General features: G+C 35.9%; 1 long non-coding RNA gene across 6 annotated transcripts in view; it reads right to left on the bottom strand.

Annotated features, from left to right (window-relative positions):
* Positions 1-19,386, bottom strand: part of LOC121106882 — a 361,649-nt gene that overhangs the window by 256,205 nt on the left and 86,058 nt on the right. For all 6 annotated transcript variants that reach the window (XR_006931549.1, XR_006931550.1, XR_006931548.1 and 3 more), the window contains one exon: positions 11,034-11,160. This is a non-coding gene — a long non-coding RNA (uncharacterized LOC121106882). The remainder of the gene's footprint in view (positions 1-11,033; positions 11,161-19,386) is intronic.

Below are 19,386 nucleotides of genomic sequence, written 5' to 3'. Positions count from 1 at the left end.
TATCCTGGTGGACCTTTCAAAAAAACTTTATATTTGAATTACATTCCTGACCACTGCTGGGATAAAGGACTGCAAGCCTAAGGGTGAGTGTGCCAGTAACATCAACAACAACAAAGTCCCTGAAAGAGCATGACACAGCTACAGTACCATCAGGCAGTAACAGAGTATAGGCAATTTTGAAAATGTCAGTGAGTATATCTACATAAGCTAATAATATACTAGTGGCAGGTAACTGGATCGTTGTCACTTTGTTCTGGAAAATTATACTCTTTTGAGTGTAAGGATAGGAGGAACACAAAATATTTTTTCTACCTTCACTATCTGACAGTTTTGTTCAATATCTTCATGAGTTACTTCTTAGAAACAAAAGATCTTAATACTAATAGTCAAAGGCATGAAACATACTTTTCTCAACTTAATTAGTTGTGAGTACAAGAAGAAGTCTTGACTAGCCAAAAGTAAATGAATAAGAGATTAATTACTTCAAGCACAGAAAGACAAGTTTCATTAGCAGTCGAAAAGGTACTTTTACATTCTATGCTCATGCTCCTGAATGGATCTATCGCTAATTGATCAAGTACTGACAGAGAGGGTAAAGGACTGTAAAATAAGGGCTTGCAAATTTTGACTGTGATCCGAGATAAAGTTATCAGTCTTATTTACTGTATAGATAATGAGAGAGAGTTAAGGAACTTAGATGGAGAAGTAATTATACTGAAGAACTTTGGTAACATTAATGATCTAACAGCTATGCAGCAAGAAAGGCGGGCTATTTAGATAGCAATGATAGTGACGCAGACAGATGAAATACTCTGACACAGACAAAATGCTAAGAAACAAGATAACAAATTTATCTGTCACATCCACAACAGCAAGCCACATCTTTCTCCAGCCCAAACATACAAGCTCCTACACTGCCTAACCATTACTTGACCTGGCCCATTGTTATAAAAAAAAGGCTCATCCTCACAAAAATGATTCATTAATACCAAACCTCTGAATAAATCACTTTTTTTTTTTTTTTTAAACTGGAAAAATAGATCACCCAGTGCTCGCATGAAAATGTTATGCCTCGGTTGTGAAGTTAAGCTTAACTGTGATCCTCACCTTAACCTCAACATGAAAGACGGGATTCAGCTGTGTAATAAAAGACTATTAAAGGCACCAGTCCCTAACAACTCCAGTTTTTCTTACTACCCCATGCTCTGTAGCTTCCTACTACTGATTATAGTGTTTAAGCTATTTGAAATGTTTAATGCTGTTACCCTAACTTCGGCTTTAGCTTAAAGAAGGAAACCCATTCACAAGTGAAATTGCACGATACAGCTTTGTGTTAGTATCAGCTTTTTCCTTCTCTCACTTAGAGCTGTAGATTTAGTACATTCTGGGAAACCAAGACTGGGTGTTCTGGGCAACATTCTTATAAAAATTCCTTCTATTCCCACCTCATAGATCAGCCAGTAGAAGTATAGAGGCCTCTTGGCTTTCCAAGGCTTACTAGGATGAAGTTCAGGACTTGACCACCAACTTTATGTCCCTCTTCATTCTTTGCTATCTGTAATATTTCTGTTACAGGCTTTTCTATTCATCTGTATTGTATAAATAGATTTGTTGTTCAGCTTTCATTAGCCTTAATAACTTCTTGTTGGCATCTGTAAGACAGCTGATATTTGTCACATTCTGACACATCTTTCTTTCTTTGGACTTTCAAAACACAAGTGTCACATCTGTGACACTCAAAGATTCAAAATCTTCCTGTAGTATCAACATTAGGTCAGCAAGACAAAAGTTAATCATGCTAAAGGTGATATGCCTCTCATTGCTGTAAAAAGTAAAAAAAAAAAAATATTGAAATAACATAGCTGACAAAGAGTGATAGCATAGTATGTTTCTGTATATAAACAAGCAGATGGCTTCTGAACAGGAATATACTATGGACTGAAAAGTAATAGGACTTTTATTAGGCAAGGAAATTAGAGAGATTTCAAAAACAGAAAATGGCATGTCATTGTTCTGAACAGAATTGTTTTCTGGAGTGAAAAAACAGAATCTTTTTAATGCATGGAGGATGTTGGATGTAGTAGGATTTACATTATTACTCACTGAATAAGGTAGCTGTCATATCTGGGTTGATGGGGTGGGTTGTTTGTTTTGTTTTGTTTTTGTAGTTTGTACATCTGTTTTCTGGTAGACATCTGGACTCACATCTTGAAGTAGACAGCTAACTGACAAAAGAGATGTGTTATTATTTCTTGATTGCAGACATTCTCACAAAAATGACACCAAGCTGGAAGAAGCATATGTTATTACAGGCTAAAATGTTACCCAGGACCACTGTCTTCTTCAGTTATAGTTTATCACTGCTTTCTTACAGCACTCATCTAAGAAGGAGGGCAATAAATGAAAGCAAGGGAGGAGTCTAACAGACCAAGTAAACTTTTCTGTACAGCTCCCTTCAGTCTTTTACTTCCATCAGTTTTTTCTCTATTGAACTGTATGGCAGAGTAAAGAATCAAAGAAATGCACTTGTATTCTAGGAGACATTTCTAACAAATATCACATGCCCAAACCACCAAAAGAATATCTTCTGTATTTTATGGTCCTGCAAGTACTAATCTAACACGCTACCTAGTTTGCAATTGCTGCCAAAGTACTGCAGCTCGACCTTCCCTCAAAGCATGCAGTCAAATGGTGGTATTAACCTACGCAAAGAAACAAAGAGGACAGTCTCTTAGACACAGAGCTACTGCTTCTGAGCCTACAAGGCAGAGTATGACAGAAGTGGTAAGTAGCAGCCAAAGTAAGTCCAAGGCAGGGAACTTCAGCAATAGGAGACATCTCTCTAAAAGTTTATCTACAAGCCCTCATCAGGTAAAAATTAGCAAGCCAGAATAAAGGAAGCAGGGGCTCAAACACCAGATATGAAAAACCATATATGGGGAAAAATAATAATAAAAAAAAAAACCTCTAACAAATATTAACAAATATGAAAAAGATATTAAAAAAAAAAACAACCAACAAACCAAATGCATAAAAAGGATTTTCACTTGCACTTAATCGGAGCCACTGACATACACTAGTTCAGACCATCTGAGAATCTAGCCTGTAACATTAATGTTTTACATCACCTTTATGTTTTAAAACCTCTACTGATTTTAATTAATTTGTCCCCTCTAGGCTAACTGACTCAAAGCTCCTTAAATAAAGAGTAAGAATAGAGACTCATAGAGGAAGCAGAACTTTTCCTCCAAGCTCAAACAGCTTTAACAATTCTAGCTGAAGGGGAGTTCAAGGGCACTGAGTATTCTTGATATTGTTAGGTATTTGCTTTTATTATCAGGATTCAGAACTAGATTATATTGCATATGGGTAGTCTGATGCTTTGTCTTATGCTTGCCTTGCGTTGCCCAAATTTTCAGTCTCAGCAAACATGATGGGGAAAAAGCCTCAAATCAACAATGCTAATTTGATACAAAGCTCTCTGTGCAGCGTAACTGTCATCGGCAGAACAACAATACTCATTCTTTATGGCATGTTACACAATCCATATTGCAACAACAGTCTTCACTGGAGCACTTACCTAGGCTCTCATACATGTAACCTCTTACTCCCCTCCCATTCATGCACAAAAAAACCTCCTAACTTAAAACAGAGGGCATTTACTGTTGGGTTAATCTGGGTGGTCTGGAGATGTAAATGAAAACCAGAATGCTGCTTTCATTCCAGGCAGTAGCTTAGAAGGGTTTTCTTGGTAAAAGTACTTATCATGTGCCTTCCTATAATTCATCACATGTTCAGAAGCCAAACAAATTATCCTGTAATCCAGTGGGAAAGTATCAAAGCTGATTCTTTCTGCCTTATTGCATTTGCTTTCAGGAGTCAGAGGATATATTTGTGCAGAGTGTACAGAGCAAATGATCACACAATATCTCCAATATAGCTTTGAAACAGAAATAATCACAGCAGAGCTAAGTTAACCAGGATGCTGTTATCTTTTTCAACGGAGATCATTTCAGGTAGTGAGTAGTAGAGAGCCCTGCTTCCCATGTGGATTGCCAGAGCAACAGGAGAGTGAACTGGAGCAGTGCTGAAAACACTCATATTCATGTTTCTTCTATTCAAGTTCTAAAAGGAGCAAACTACCTGGAAAAAGCTCCCTAATTCACATAGGTTGCAAAATCTTCTCAGTGGCATGAAAATTCAGGGGTTTTATATTGAAATAAACTTCAGAAGTATTGCTAATTAGCTGAGCAAGATGCAGACAAAAACTTATATGCATTCTTGTTTCCAAAATGAATACAAAACAGTTGCAACACTTGGTTACATGCAATTACATTTTGTAAGTTTTAAGTACTACATACACATTTTATCATTTATAGGCAGGCAGTAGAGAGCCACATTTTTAAATTCAAGTCATTTTCTGACTCCTTTGTCTGAAAGTTTTGCCAGGGAAATAGAAAATAGCAAGAATAGTGGTAGTGCTGTTATGGTTCTGCCTTCTGGTTGGGAGGCTGTTACGATAAATCTTATCCAAACAAGATGAACCAACTCTAAGCAGCTTAGATCTCTAACTGTCTAGCTGTTACATTTCTTCCTGTTCATAGATCAGGACTTGTGCAAATTCAGAAGCACAAAAGGTTTAAAATGTCAAGGCAGGATTGCCAATTCGATAGGTATTCTCTTACATTTCATTTAAAGCTAAAACAAGCTTTCTCTGCTTCTTTTCAGTTTCCTAATACATCGTCTTTTCAATCCAGTCAGTCTTCAGCTGTGTTAGAAAACAAGAAAACCATCTCTCAGGCCACTGCAAGCATTGTAAAGGTGTGAGATGATTTTTAATTGCAAGTAGCTTTTATTTGGGGTGTTTTCTCCCATTTGGAAAAAGTTCTTCAGAAGGAGAGGCCTGTGGATCTTATGTATAAAACATTCTTATGTACAGTTAGTGTACATGTTAGATTGCGCAGCCAGGCTTTTCTTGGGCTACTAAGGAAAACTGGAAATCTAACATTTTTAAACTAGACATCCACATCAGTGAACAAAGGAACAATATAAGCGTCCACTACTAAGGAAATACAGACGTGAGCATTCAGCCCTCTCACCTTCTAATTTGCTAAAAAGGTAATTAGCCAAGACAATTATGAGACCAAGACAATTTTATGGATAATTGTATGCAATTTGAGTATGAGTAGATTTAGAATGGTTCACAAAATTATTAAAGTTGTTCATCTCAGAAGCTTATTTCCTGACGGTTTGAAGTTTCTTTTCCCACACAGCAGTTTCAGCTTTGCCAGACAATATCAAGTGGAAATTTGTACTCTACTTTCAGCACTATAGCAGAGTAGTTACAAAAGCCAGAGGAAATCATCTAAAACTACACATCACATTATACTGCATGAGATGGTTTTGTTCACAGTAACACAGTTCAGTCCACAGTGCATTAACTGTCATCCACTGCAATGGCAGCTTTCCCTACCACTTAAAGGAAAATGCAACATGAAACCTCCTTCAGAGTATGTACCATTATGAAAAAAAATCCTCTGAGTCAAACAATGCTCTTTGTTTAAACTTGACCTGCTTAATAATGAATATAGATAAAATAAGATTAAGATGCTTAGTAAAATTTCTACATTGCATGAAGTACATTATATTATATTATTATATTATATATATTATATTGTTAGGATTAATACCACAGCTTAATATTGCATACCTACTCTCATAAGGTGAAGTGCCACAACAAGAAATCTCCAATATTTACATTCAGGATTTGTACCAGTAGGTTTCCTTGTTCATTTAAGAAATGTTTTAAATTTCTTGTACATCATGTTAAGATGTATCATTTCAACAGGTAAACAAACAGGTATCTAAATAAAACCAATGAGTTCAGCTCATCGTTTAAAGACCAGTGAGCTATGCTCACTGAACTATTTTCCTTCTACCAAGGAACCTGCCCTCACAGTAGTAAGCCGTTCAGAAGAACAAAAGTGAGGACAGCTTCATTGAACCTCCACCTGAAGTGGTGACCATAAAATACCTAAAATTAGCATAACATCTCCACTCAAACTTATATGCAAACCCTTCTCCCTCTGGCATACCCACCACCTTACTTGTCTGCCAATCTTTTGCTAGGACTGATGTTGGAGCAGCGTTAAATTGTCTTCAACACTGGAATTCAACAGCAAGTACAATAAATATTTAATTAGATACACAGCCTTGACATTAGAGAATGTAGGACTAAAATGTTGCTGCTTGTTCTAAACAAACAAAAAAAAGCCTACACAGTGAATGTCAAAATACCAATGACACTGAGGGGAAAAATGAGTCACTTAAGAACTATGCACTGAAAAAAAGCATAATAATAAATGAATGGCTCAAAGGGCTAAACCGGGTAGACTTGGTACAACAGGTTAGTGCTTAATTATACAGAAAGACCACAGCAATTTCACAAGAAGCCATAAGTAAAAAAACCACAGAGGGAGAAAAAGCAAAGAAAATTGAAATGACAAGACTGCCAAGGTAGGTTGGTTACTGATGTATTTGGGAGGTAGCTTGGAGTGTGGTGCTATAATAATAAATAAATAATACTATACTGCATTTATGCAGTGCCCTTTAGTGACAGACCAAGGTGCTTTTCCAGGTGAAACACACAGCAGCAGAAAAACACTGCTGGCACATCAATGCCTTTTTAACGTTGATGTGAAATTGCCTCCAGTAGAACTGATTTAAATTCCATGGTATTTTAAAAAATTTGGAAAGTCATTATCATGGAAAATAAAAGAACCTACTCTTGACAACTCCAAATTAGAATTAAAAAACCTTCTAGGGAAAAAAAAAAAAAGTCTCATAGGTGTCAGTAGCAGTAAGAGCCAAGATCAATGTTGATCAAAGAAAGACCAAATAGATGTTTATGCAGTTATGCATGTAATACTGTAATGAACCAATTTAATGTAACAGTTTTCGTGCTCCAGGTATTTCCCAAAGAATAGATGCAATAGCTTTAATCCATATAAAACACAAACACAAGGGTTCAGAGTCAGGCAACAGTGAAGCAGAAAGTAAAAAAGAAGTTGAAACACTACTGTATAACAACCCACTCTCATTAGCATTTAACTGTTAAAAAACAACACGTTGAGCAGAAGTTCAGGGCCCACGTCATTTCAAGTGGTTTACCAATACCATCCACAGTTTTAGACTCTAGAATTCTTGATCTTACTCTTAAAAAGGACTGCAATTAAAAAAAATAGATAATGCTTGCCTTCGGCAGCATACGTACAATTATTTTTCCTGCTGAGCCTGGAGGCACAAACGATACCTCATGCTAAATGCTTAACCTCGAACAACCTCCAGTGACACATTAAAACTTTCAATTACATGAAGTCAAAATTGTTTTCAACAATACCACCCACCTATTAATAAAGCAATTTGGGTAGAATTTTGTAATAGGTAGATATGAGTCTCCAGGATCTATCAAAGCCCTCAGAAATATAAACCATCTAATAGATGAAAAGAAGTCCAAATGATTCTTTAAGGGGACAATTGCTTACCATCTGTGATTTAATTAAGACCATGAGCTATGTGCCATGAACAAGGGCTGTCAGAGTACATGGTAGGCTGACCGAGGAGGACTTACGGAGTGCTTCAGGGCTTTGAAACTCAAAGCAGGATGGATGAATCTTTCATTTAGTCTAATTAATATGCATCTGTTTTAACTGATCACTTTTGATTAGTGCTGCAGTTTTCACTTTGTACTTTGACTAAAGAGCTCTGGTAAATGCAAATGGAGGTGAAAAAGTGAATGACAAAGGTCACAAAAATAAAAAATGAATTTCAATAAACCAGGCAAAACGAAAAAGATATTAACTAACATCTTTTAAGTTTTGATGACACTATTAGTCCAACCAGTAAGCAAAAAGCAAATTTAGGAAATGTCTTAAGCAGTTTTCCTCCTTTACTTCTGTTTTTCAAAGCTGCTTATTTTAAATGACACTGATAGCTCAAGAGACTGATACTTAGACTATGTGCTGTACATTATTCATATTGTCTAATAGATCACTCAGCATCATACATTGTTTCTGCCCTTGTACTGGATGACAGATATTTGGAGGGGGAGGATAACAATTGCCTAAGAGGTTTTTTTGTAGAAAAAAAACATCACTGCTATCGAAGCCTCAGTAATTTAAATAACTTGGATGAATAATACAAATAGCAAGATATCAAATAATGGGACTTACGAATCACAGCAGAATAAACATAGCAGTTTAATTTTCACAAGTTATGCACTATAAAGTTTTTTTTCTTCCTGTTGCTCTGATGAGCAGTAAAGATAAAATTAAACCTTTGGCATAGCAACTAACAAACAACTACTTTAGACTCCTCAGAAACACAAACTTCACTAGTTTTTGCACTACATCTTACACACAGCTTACAATTGCACAACATTAAAATAATCTCCCTTACTTGAACTAGATCTAATTGCAAACAGTGTTACAAACTTTTGTTCTATCCCAAGTTTCTGAGCATCAAAATACAGACAGTTCAAGGGGCGTTGACCATAATGATTCTAACAGTAAGCAAATTAAGAAGTCTTTGATTAATATCTCCTTTTAAAGCCATCTCTAAGCAAATCCATTCCCCAGTACTACATTCAGAAATTCTCCACTACCTCACTTATGACTAGCTCATTGCAGGGGAAATTAGATTCATTAAAATAACAGAAGTAACTGCTAATACTTAAGCTTTGCTAAGATGACAGAGATACTCCTTTGCTGCTAGTGAAACAGAATTCCATTTTATCAGATGCTTCAAGTTTGTCCCATTTCCTTTGAATCTGAAAAGCATTGTGGTTGTAATTCTGCCTGTCCTTCATTCATATTACTGCAGGAATATTATCATCCTACAATGGCACACAGGGCTAAGCTGTAGTGTTTTCTCTATAAGCAATCATGTAGCTACTCCTTCCCCTGTATTTGGTATGTGAAAATACACATGAAATTTGAAAATTTAAAGCAGTCTAATATACAGATATACATGTACACAAACCCAAACATCCCACACTCTGGTTTGGATTCATTCCACTCACCTAAGGAAGCAAAATGAGACAGTCACTTCCAGCCCCTTTCAGTGAATGGAGGGAGGGAGGTCCAGTGAATGGAGGGAGGGAGGTTCAGAGGGCAGCTAAACTCAAAGAGCAGACTTGGTCTGTGTTTCCCAGGACAAATGTCACACATCAGTACTGTCAACAGTGTACTTTTAAACCATATTTACTCTCTCTTCACATCAAAATTTCTGACACGCTTCATCAAGCACACAACACAAAAGACTGATATAATACAAAATAGAATTTCTGCTTATTCATGCGGATTTCAAGAGAACCTGTGCATCTGGCCTCTGAGCATGACGTTACCCCTGTCGCCTAACTGTACACGTGGTCTACAACATTCTTTAGGACATGAAATTTTTGCTGAGATTTAATGCATAACAGCATTTTCTTTGCCCAGGGTACACCCCATATTTTAACCATAAAAAAGGGACCTACATGGTATCCACTCCCCTCAAACTTGAGAGTGTTTCTCATACCTAGGAAGTTCACTCAGGAACTCAGAATAGACCCATTTCATGATTGAGAGTCCAACCTTCTGAATTCTACTTCAACACATTAATACCCCTTTCATGTATTTTCTTTCTTTTTAAGTTGTATCTGCCTGAAAGTTGATTGAGACCGCTCAGTTTGATTTTGCCAAAGGCACTAGGTGGCACTGTGCTCTGTCTTTTGCTCACCCCCTGTTTGCTAAAATCTGCCCAAGTTTCACCAATTTATATTATCTTCCCAAACACTGCTTGCATGTTAATGAAAAGATTCTTACCACCCATCATTATGCCTTGCCACCCATCTCTAGGTTTCTATCCATCAAAATGGCCAGTGCTGTTGAACTCCAGTACATTTTTAAAATTATGTTTGCCTGCCTAAAAATACAGCTTTCCTCCATTTGGCATTTTGAATGAACAAATAAAAAATTGTAATGCCGACTCCTAACTGTCACAACAAAGGAAGCACAATACCCAATCCCTACAGAAAGATTCATCGGCACTCTTTTCTTCTAAGACTGCACTGGATACAGGATATAATGCTATAATACAGGATACAATGCTAGAGCTGTAAATCTACAATTTTAGTTACTTGCTTCCATCCATGCCATTCAGATTCTGCCTAAAAGCTTATACAGTCCTTCCTACAGTCTTTTGTTGTTATTCTAATGTCCATACATAAAAGATGATGAGCACGTAATGCGTATTTATACAGACAAATCTGGAGTAAGAAGTAGGTTTTGCTCAGAAGAGCTTTTAAACCATGAAACAGCTTGCTCAACTACAAAGCAATCACATTAGAAGGAAAAGTAGATCTCCCATTTTCCAACCTATTACCCTGTTCTCTAGAACACACACAAATTTGGCATAACAACTTCTTTTGTAACCATATTCTATCAATCCTTTTGAGATGTGTCTGAATTGAATTTTTCTTTGTTTGCAGGCTTGTGTATTATTTTAGCAGAAAGTTAAAAGCGTTTGGAAACTATACTGATGTGTAAATATTTAATCAGTAAGGGAAAGTTTTAGTCTGTAAAAGTATAAATATGTATGTATAGCCATACATTCTTTACACAATGTAAAAATAATTCCAAGTGGAGTTTACCCCAGCAGATAATTTATGTTATTTGATATTTATCACTAAGTTCTCCTCTTGATTTCACTCCACATGTTTTTCCAAAGAATTTAAAGTCAAAATAGTATTCAGACCCTAAGTATAATGGCAACATCCCCAAGAAGGATGGCATATTCCTACCAAATGCACTACCCACACACTTTCAGTTTCACATATCAGAAATCTGCACAATAATTACTGTACAATCTCTATGTCTAAAAAAACCAAGCAGAAGCTAAAAACAATGCTGAAGCTGCTACTCAAAATGAAATGTATGCAGCTTATCTGTCATAGTACAATAGTGCAAAGCAAATGATTTAAACTCTGTACCTACCTGTGTCACTGAGCTGCTGGTTGATTTTATGAAAGCCACTGCCCCTTTCTCTCACGTTAGTCTACTCTTCTTTCATTTGAATTTCAGCTGGAGTTGTCTTTCCTAAAGTGCACCTACAGCACACAACCTATATTAAAAAAAAAAAAAAAAAGTTGTCAATAAGTACTCCTTTGGTACTATCCTAACTCTAGCAACTTTGCATACTGATCCTAATTTGAGAAACCATCTGTTTGCATACTGCTTACTCCTAAATTACTTCTCTCAGAATTTCCTGCAGATTTAATGTTTACCTGTTATCAGTCACAGTTTCAGGAGTTCCAAGTTAGTTATTTTTAACATTAGCGAGATTCTGAAGCCAACATGTACTGAAATCTGGGTATGACAGTTCAAGGAAATTAAACCAATGAAGCATAAACCAAAATGATACAGTTTGCTCGTTTTCAGTCAGACATGAAAGTTCTGAAATGTCTGAAAAATAATATCAGGAAATGCTCATATCTGAAACTGCTTCCTGAGAGCAACATGTTAAATGCTTCCATTGTATTGGTGAAAGATGGAAAAAATATCATAATACAGTGTAGTGGCAGCCAATATTTCTGTTTTGCAGAAACACAGAACATGATTAGTTATAAAGTATATGCGTGTTTCTGAAGTGCAGCTTTAGAAATTTAATTTTTGAAGCACCTAGGGTCCAAAAGAGGAACACATACTTTACAATTCAAGGAAAACATTTCTGTTTAATTTTTCAACTTTCTGAAACTATGCTTAAATTAAAAATTATATTACTAACAAATACTTATTAACTCACTGTTTAAAAAAATAAACTGACAGCTGCAGTGTCACATTTTTATACTTTACCTATGTGTAGAGACTTTTTTTTTTTTTTTTTTTTTTGTCTTGAAGCAAATTATCTGTTGTGTTTGCAGTAGGGATTATGTACTATTCAGCATATATAAAGCAATGAGTGGGAATGCCAACAGTGCTGAAATTTTGGAAGATGCCAGCCACCCAGTGACTTTCTACACAAGTCAGAAAACTGTAGGTACCCTTTTCATGAAACCTTGACATTCAGCATCCTTCATTAACAGATTGACTAATTTTCCACTCCTCAAAAGGGATTTTTTTTTTTATTGGCTCTTTTTTTCCTCCACTCTGTCTCACAGAAATTATTCTTAATTAATTAAAATGAAATTCTTAAGATGTGTGAGTTCATTAATTCCTTTAATGAGAAAGAACATTTTGGACCTTATTATTAGACTGTCATCAGTATCTGTTAGACAGTTAAATTAATAAAGTGATTATATTCAAATAACTCAAGCATTTGCATTTTATTTTTAACATTACATGTCTCCCTCGCTTGCCGTGAGACTGAGGAAGCTTTACTGGTTATGCAAAAGTAATCTGGGTTGATTACAGCACACTGCATGCCTGGACCCTCCAGGTGTATTTGGGGACAGAACAGCTATGTCTAGGAGAGGTCTCCTTCTGGTCTACTGAAGCCTCAAGGAGTGATTCAAGTAAGAAAGCACAGTATAGGCATCCCTTAAAAATAAAGAGAGCAGTGTCCCTTCCTTGTTAGAGGGCAAAAGGCTCAAAAGAAAAATAGAAAGTGGACACATTATATCCTTGAAAGAATAAGATAAAGTGGGACGCAGCAATAATTTGCTACTGCACTTCACTTCTATACTCTACTGACAGATTGAAAAATATCCATTGGCTAAAAGCAATATACAAGATGGAACTAGAAGTCCAAATGTCTCCTGTTCTTGTGAAAAGCCATGGGTGTTTTGTAATGATTTCAACATGCAACTTCCTCAAAAGTGACACTCCAGCTATGCAGCATCCCTTTCATGCCTTTCTAGGACACCTCCAATCACATGAGAGACATCCAACCTAAGTTCAAAAAGGAAGTGCTACCACTTCGAAAAATCTTAAGTCAGCCAGATGAAAAAAGGCTGGTATCAGTTAAAACACTAATTTACAAATCCTTTTAACTCACAAAGCCCAAATCTGATTTTTAATAACAGGTTTATACTTTACATATATCCCTGCAAATTGAAACATCAGTGCTGAAATTTTTTGCTCTCATTTTTCTGTTGACAATACAACCATCTTTTTCTCCTCCTCAGCATTTTAGAACATGTGAGGTTAACGAAGATGAAGTCCACACAAAACTAGTCAGCTAAGGGGTGTGGATGCAGAGCGTGCCTGCAGAGCTGGGAATCAAAAGCCACAGGCAGGCAGGAAGGTCTTTGATGTAAGCTTGTAAACTAAGAGCAAAAAATGCCATTTTCCTATTCTAACTGAACCTAACATTCAAACATTATCTTGTTCTTTAGAGGAGACTCATGGTTAACCAGGAATCCAATTCAAATATTTACCAAAAATTCACACAATCACTACATCATATTCTAAAAGATTCTAAAATATACTGATGTTTCTCTTTGCATTACAGCAAATCTCATCAGTTCAATGACAGATCCACAGTAAAAGAAGAAAATTGTATGCATGTGTTGGCCTATTTAGTTTTCTTCTCACTGAGAGATGCTGTTTAAGTTGTTCATCCAATTATACATAGAAACAGAACTAACATAACATTGTATGTACAGCATTACATTTCAGATTTTATAATGTTCTAATGTAGTACATTACATGTAGTAACCCCAGTGTTGGCAAGTTTGTTTAGTTTTCTTCCCGCAATGCAATGTTTATGTCTAAAGATATAAAGTAACATTTCTTTTTGGATTGGGTGCTAAATTAGGTAGGTCCTGTTGTTTCAAGTTCATATTTAAAAAGTGCTTTTATGAGAGGCCGGATCTTAGTGAAAAAGGAGTGTTCAGGTCCATAAGAAAACAAATGAAGTTCACAGTTAGAATTTATGTTGAATTCTAATTAATACATGAAGGAATATATCTGCCTGTGCTCAAGTAGAAAGAGATTACTTTGCTTAGCAGGAAACAGTCAACAATTATATACATGCATTATGAGCCATTAACTGGGTAGATGATCTTGTAGGTTCAGAAAGATGTTAATGGAACAGCTGCCAGATAACGATGTGGCTTCAGAAATACATATTTTGCCATTTGTTATGCCAGTGTCACGGCATACATCTGCCTGCCTGATGCAAAGACCACCAAAGCTGACAGTAATCTGTTCAGTGACTTCTGTAGCTATTGGTGCAGATTCAAGACAAATTCAAATCTAGACAGGTAGATAGAAGCTGTTATATCCTGTTAAAATAGATTTAATTGAGCTTAAATACTTCAATTTCTTCTTAATGTATGCGTTAAATAAGTTGTACTGTTCCAAAGTTCACTGTGGTGGGTTAATACGATGGTTATAAAGCAGCTTTCTTGTCTGCTTAACACAATGCCACAATCCTTTATAAAGACCATTTTCATGGCCATAATATCTATACATTATTTTTATACATTATTAGACAAAATCTCTCCTGTTAGGAAAAAGTAGTTTCTAGTGCTTAAGTAGCAAGATTCAGTCATATATTCAGCAGTGAATTCTTCACATCCATCTTTGCATAATCTTTTTCGTTGTTTGTTTTTTTGTTTATGTGCAGTTTCTTGACTGTTTACTATTCAGAATGGAAAGGGTAAATTAAACAGTAACTACAGTTGTCCTATGGACTGCTCATTATCAAGAAAAAAATGCTTTATAACTTCCCAAACTGCCAGCATATTTGTACTCTAACTTTTTTAAGCTGACAGAATCTTCTCTCCAATTGCAATATTTAAATCCATATTATAACCTGACGGCACCTCTTCTCTGTCCAGTGCCTACCTACCACAGGAGTACAACTGCTGCATCACCTTGCTATCACCATCAATAGAATAGACAGTGACATATTCCAACAGAGGGCAACACACTGTAAATAAAAGGTACAACACCGCCTTCCAGATATGATACACATCAGCTATTAATGCTATTCATACCTTTTTCTAAGCAGACAAGTAATATGACAACCACAAGCAATGTGCAAAGAAAGATCTTATTTCCTTGTTTCCAGGAGCTGTCTATAGGGAGTAATATGGAGTATCAGCTGCATGAGGAAATGGAAGACAAGGGAGAGTACAAAACTGATTGTCTTCTGTGCACAAAGCATCCAGTGGCATAGAAAAAGATATACTGTAAGAATAAAAATGAGGATACTGTTGAGGACATCATTAATATCCACATAATATTCTTCCAGAGTGACAGACAAGATCTTTTCAATCTTTTTACACAAACCATATTAAGTCACACAGTGAGTACCTTAGTTTGGCACTCTTGGCAATCGCAGTTCCCCAGCCATCACCCAACCCATCACTGTCACAACCTGCTCAGTGTGAAGTCCATCCCTCTTCTCTCTGCTCCCCACTCTCCTTCAGCTCTGAAGACCTACAGTTTTCAGATGACATGAACAGTACTTTCATCAACGCTGCAGTTTTCTCTCTCACTAGCAATGCTTATATCTACCTCAATCCACAGCAAGCTAACAACAGGAATGTCAGAAATCAGGTTCAGGATCACTGACATATTTTTTGTAAGCTCTGCTAGGTTTTGCATATTCAGACTTCGTTCTTCTATTTGCTCATTTTTCTTTCACTGAAATTACAAGAAATATTCTTACCAATACTTCAATATAGTGCTAAAATATGTTAAGTACAGTAAATTTGTCAGTAAAAACTCTGGTCATCTTCATACTTCTCCACATTTTATTAACTTCAACTGTCTTATCTTCCAGACCAAAATGATGCTCAAGCTAATAAGCATACACTTAAATAGCGTATGGTAAAAGACTTAAATGACTACATGCCTAGATACCTACCAAATGCAAATCAAAACTCCCGTGAAAGCCACAAGAAAATGCTTTAAAATAGCTATCAAGAATAAGAAATGCTTAGATAATGAGAAACTTACACAGCTAGATTAGGACTTCAAACATTCAAAAGAGATAGTTTTCTTTCTATGTATTAAAATCCTATTAGAAAGGAAATTAACAGAAAAGTCCTAAGCATGCAAAGTTTGAAAAGCAAAGAATTGCAAAGCATACAAATCAGCACGAAGTTAAGGGGAACTCCCATGCAATTCAACAAAAGGACGTGTTTTTTTTTCTGACACAGAATGCTAAAATAGCCAAGGAAGCAAAACTGGAATGTTCTTCAGGACTTTCTCCTTCCAAGGATCTCAGATAGTGTATGAAGCAAAAACAAAGAATGAAGAACTCTGAATTTTCAGACTAACAAAAGAAAAATAAAAACCAAAACTATAGTCAGTCAAGTATTCAAGGAAGTTGGGAGCAGCAATAATGTCATATGAGAGGAGTTGCAGACTCCAAGTTCAATTTCCCCATGACAGTACAGCGTACGGTCCTTTTCCCCAACCTTCATTCAGTAACAGACTTCTGAAAATGTCTACAGAGGACAGCTTCCAGTTTCCCACAGAAGTATTTGTGTTGCCTTGTAGCAGGCACCGTACTCTCGCCACAGAAAACCTAAGGATTCAGTCAAGGTTAGAGCCTCATCTGACTCAGAATCTGATTGCTAAAGCTCTCAGTAGATTACTTCAGCATTTTAGCATTTTTCTTTCTGTAAAATCACAATAAGTAAAAGATTTTGCATAGGGTATCCTTTGAAAAATTCTGTACAATAGGAAGGGTTGTTCCATGTAAGATCTTTGCTTCAGCACTTCAACTGTTCCAGTTGTTCAGAAAAACTAATCCATTTAGGGTTTTACTTTAGAATCCAACACAGTAGTTTTCTATCAGTATGTGGTGTGCTTAACTTGGATTATAGTGTGGTTTTATAGTAGTTTTAATAGTTTAGAACAATGTTTGGCAAAAGCACTAACTATAATTAGATGGCTTTTTCAGACAATGATTGCATATAACAGTGTGCACAGAATATTGAGCCCAACTGAGTCCTCATTTCAGACAGGACCTCTTCTGTAAGAGCAACATGAAAATTTTCTGGCTTACAACCATATTAGCAGAGTAAGCAATTACTTAGAGTGTATAGCATAAAGCCAACTAGCATAAAGTCACATAAAACCAACTTGAGAAAATACAGAGCTAATTCTAACAAGATATGAAAGCCTTGTACAAAGTCATGGCTTTTTAAACAAGAATGAATGATTAAGTTAAAATGCTTGCCCAACATGTTTTTGTGTGAATGGATGACGACAAAATACTAGAGCACTAAAGCTTTAGTAGGTTCCAAGATTTTAGATGTTTGCTACTTCAGACTTCTTTGTATTGAGCTAAGAACATGGCAGTTTTTGTCTTGACTGGCTTACATATAGTAAAAGGAATAATTACCACTTAAAATTTTCATTAATTCTCATTTCAGTGTAACTAGATGAAGTGATTAGAATATCTTCTCTATTGCATTGTTGTTCTTCCTTAGCATCAAAGAACAATGACATAAGTTATTTACATAATTACCTTAAGTTAAAGAAGGACCACAATTTAACACAAGAGTTGCTGTTGTTTCCACTGAAGCTTCTACAAGCTCCAGCAGTATTTTGCAATGACTTGGTAAATAATTTGTGTCAGTTATCTGTAGATATTTTTTTCCCCCATTAAACACACAATCTTTTCAAAAAAATAGAAAAACTTATCTACAAGCACTTTTAGCTGATTGCAAGTTCCCTCAGGGAAAGACCTCCTTTGCACTCCAAAGACCCAAAGATATGATTTAAATATTAATTACTTCTGGCCTGCCTGCATCACCTGTCATGCTTCAAGCACGGGACAGTCTCAGCTTCTGACCATTTCCTCAGTTGAGAAATGGATCTCTTCCTGTTAACATAACATAAACATGTAATGTTACATTAGCAGTGTGAGTTGATAAGAGTAATCCTAGGAATCTCACCAAAAATTTTGTTAAAAAGTTCTCATTTATCAACATTTACGAACATTTGGCTTCCAATTTCTTGGACCATTAATCCAAGTTATCTCAATAAACCATGCCAAAAAAAGTTACTAGGAAGAAGTAATTTATGGAACGATTTTTGCTTACTAACTTTTTTGGAATAGAAACAATGTGAGCACATGAATTATATGTCAATAAAGCAAAATACTTAAATAACTTTCCAGTCACGTACTGGGAAAAAACAACTTCAGCTAGAAGAAATATGGATGAATTCTTTACTCTCTGACTCTCACTGAATGTAGCTAAATGACAATGGTGCTCTTGATCTTCTAAGTGTTCTGTGTCTTCTCTCCTAGGATTGCACGGAAACAAAGTACACTCTCTCTCACTGTCCTTTCTTTCGAGCTTTTTGACAGCGCTTTTGCTAGTTTGTTCAGTAACCAACCTCCATTTCCACCTGACTCACTTAGCACTGTGATAGCAATAATTATTTCACTCTGATAACAAATAGAAAGCAACAAAATCTCTGACCTGGTTATGTTTGAGGCTTTGCTACGGCAAAAGCTAGGAGAAAAGACTGCGCTCAAGGGCTCTGAATGTTTTAGGTCTTATTGCAGGCCACGGCGCACACTTAAGCTGCACTTTTAATCTGTAGTCATATAGCAAATGCAGCAAGATAAGTTTGGATGTCTGCTGCAGGCTATTTGAGTGATCTTTAGCACGAAGCGTATCCATTGCTATTCTCGAAAGCAGAGATAAAACTATTTCTCCTTTCTCTTTACTGTTGTGTGGCATGAGCTTTCATAGCTTTATCATTTCTCAATACTTCTGTTCCTGGTGTCATGAGACTTGGTTGCTATGGGCCAATATTTTCCTGGACATTGTAGCTTATACTATTGCATTCTTGGCAGCTCTAGTTATCTGGCCGAAAGATAGTTTAATTTTACTCCCATAAGCTGTGATGACTATCTCTAAATTATTTGAGGAGCAGATTGTTTGCTGTTCTCACGTTTTTTGCTAAGTATTAACTGATACGGCACTATCCTTATTGAGATGTCTAGGATGGGATCCAATTTCTAGCCTCAAGTCATCTGCAAGAACAGGCTCCGCTTCCAGAATGAATAAACTCCCTAACATGCATTATTTCAGCCAATCATCTGTGGAGAAACTACATTGAAAGAATTTATGTGAATTTTCCTTGGTCTCAAAAATAAAATAAAATAAAATAAAATAAAATAAAATAAAATAAAATAAAATAAAATAAAATAAAAGGAAATAAAAGGAAATAAAAGGAAATAAAAGGAAATAAAAGGAAATAAAAGGAAATAAAAGGAAATAAAAGGAAATAAAAGGAAATAAAAGGAAATAAAAGGAAATAAAAGGAAATAAAAGGAAATAAAAGGAAATAAAATAAAAGGAAATCATCCTTTATCCAGAAGAGCAATTACACACATTCTTACTCCCTCACAGTAAGATTTCAAACTGAG

Source organism: Gallus gallus, chromosome 15 (assembly GCF_016699485.2).
Source record: "Gallus gallus isolate bGalGal1 chromosome 15, bGalGal1.mat.broiler.GRCg7b, whole genome shotgun sequence".
NCBI classification, from domain to species: domain Eukaryota; kingdom Metazoa; phylum Chordata; class Aves; order Galliformes; family Phasianidae; genus Gallus; species Gallus gallus.
The sequence above is the reverse complement of the archived record's forward strand: the minus strand, read 5'-3'. Positions and strand labels throughout refer to the sequence as shown.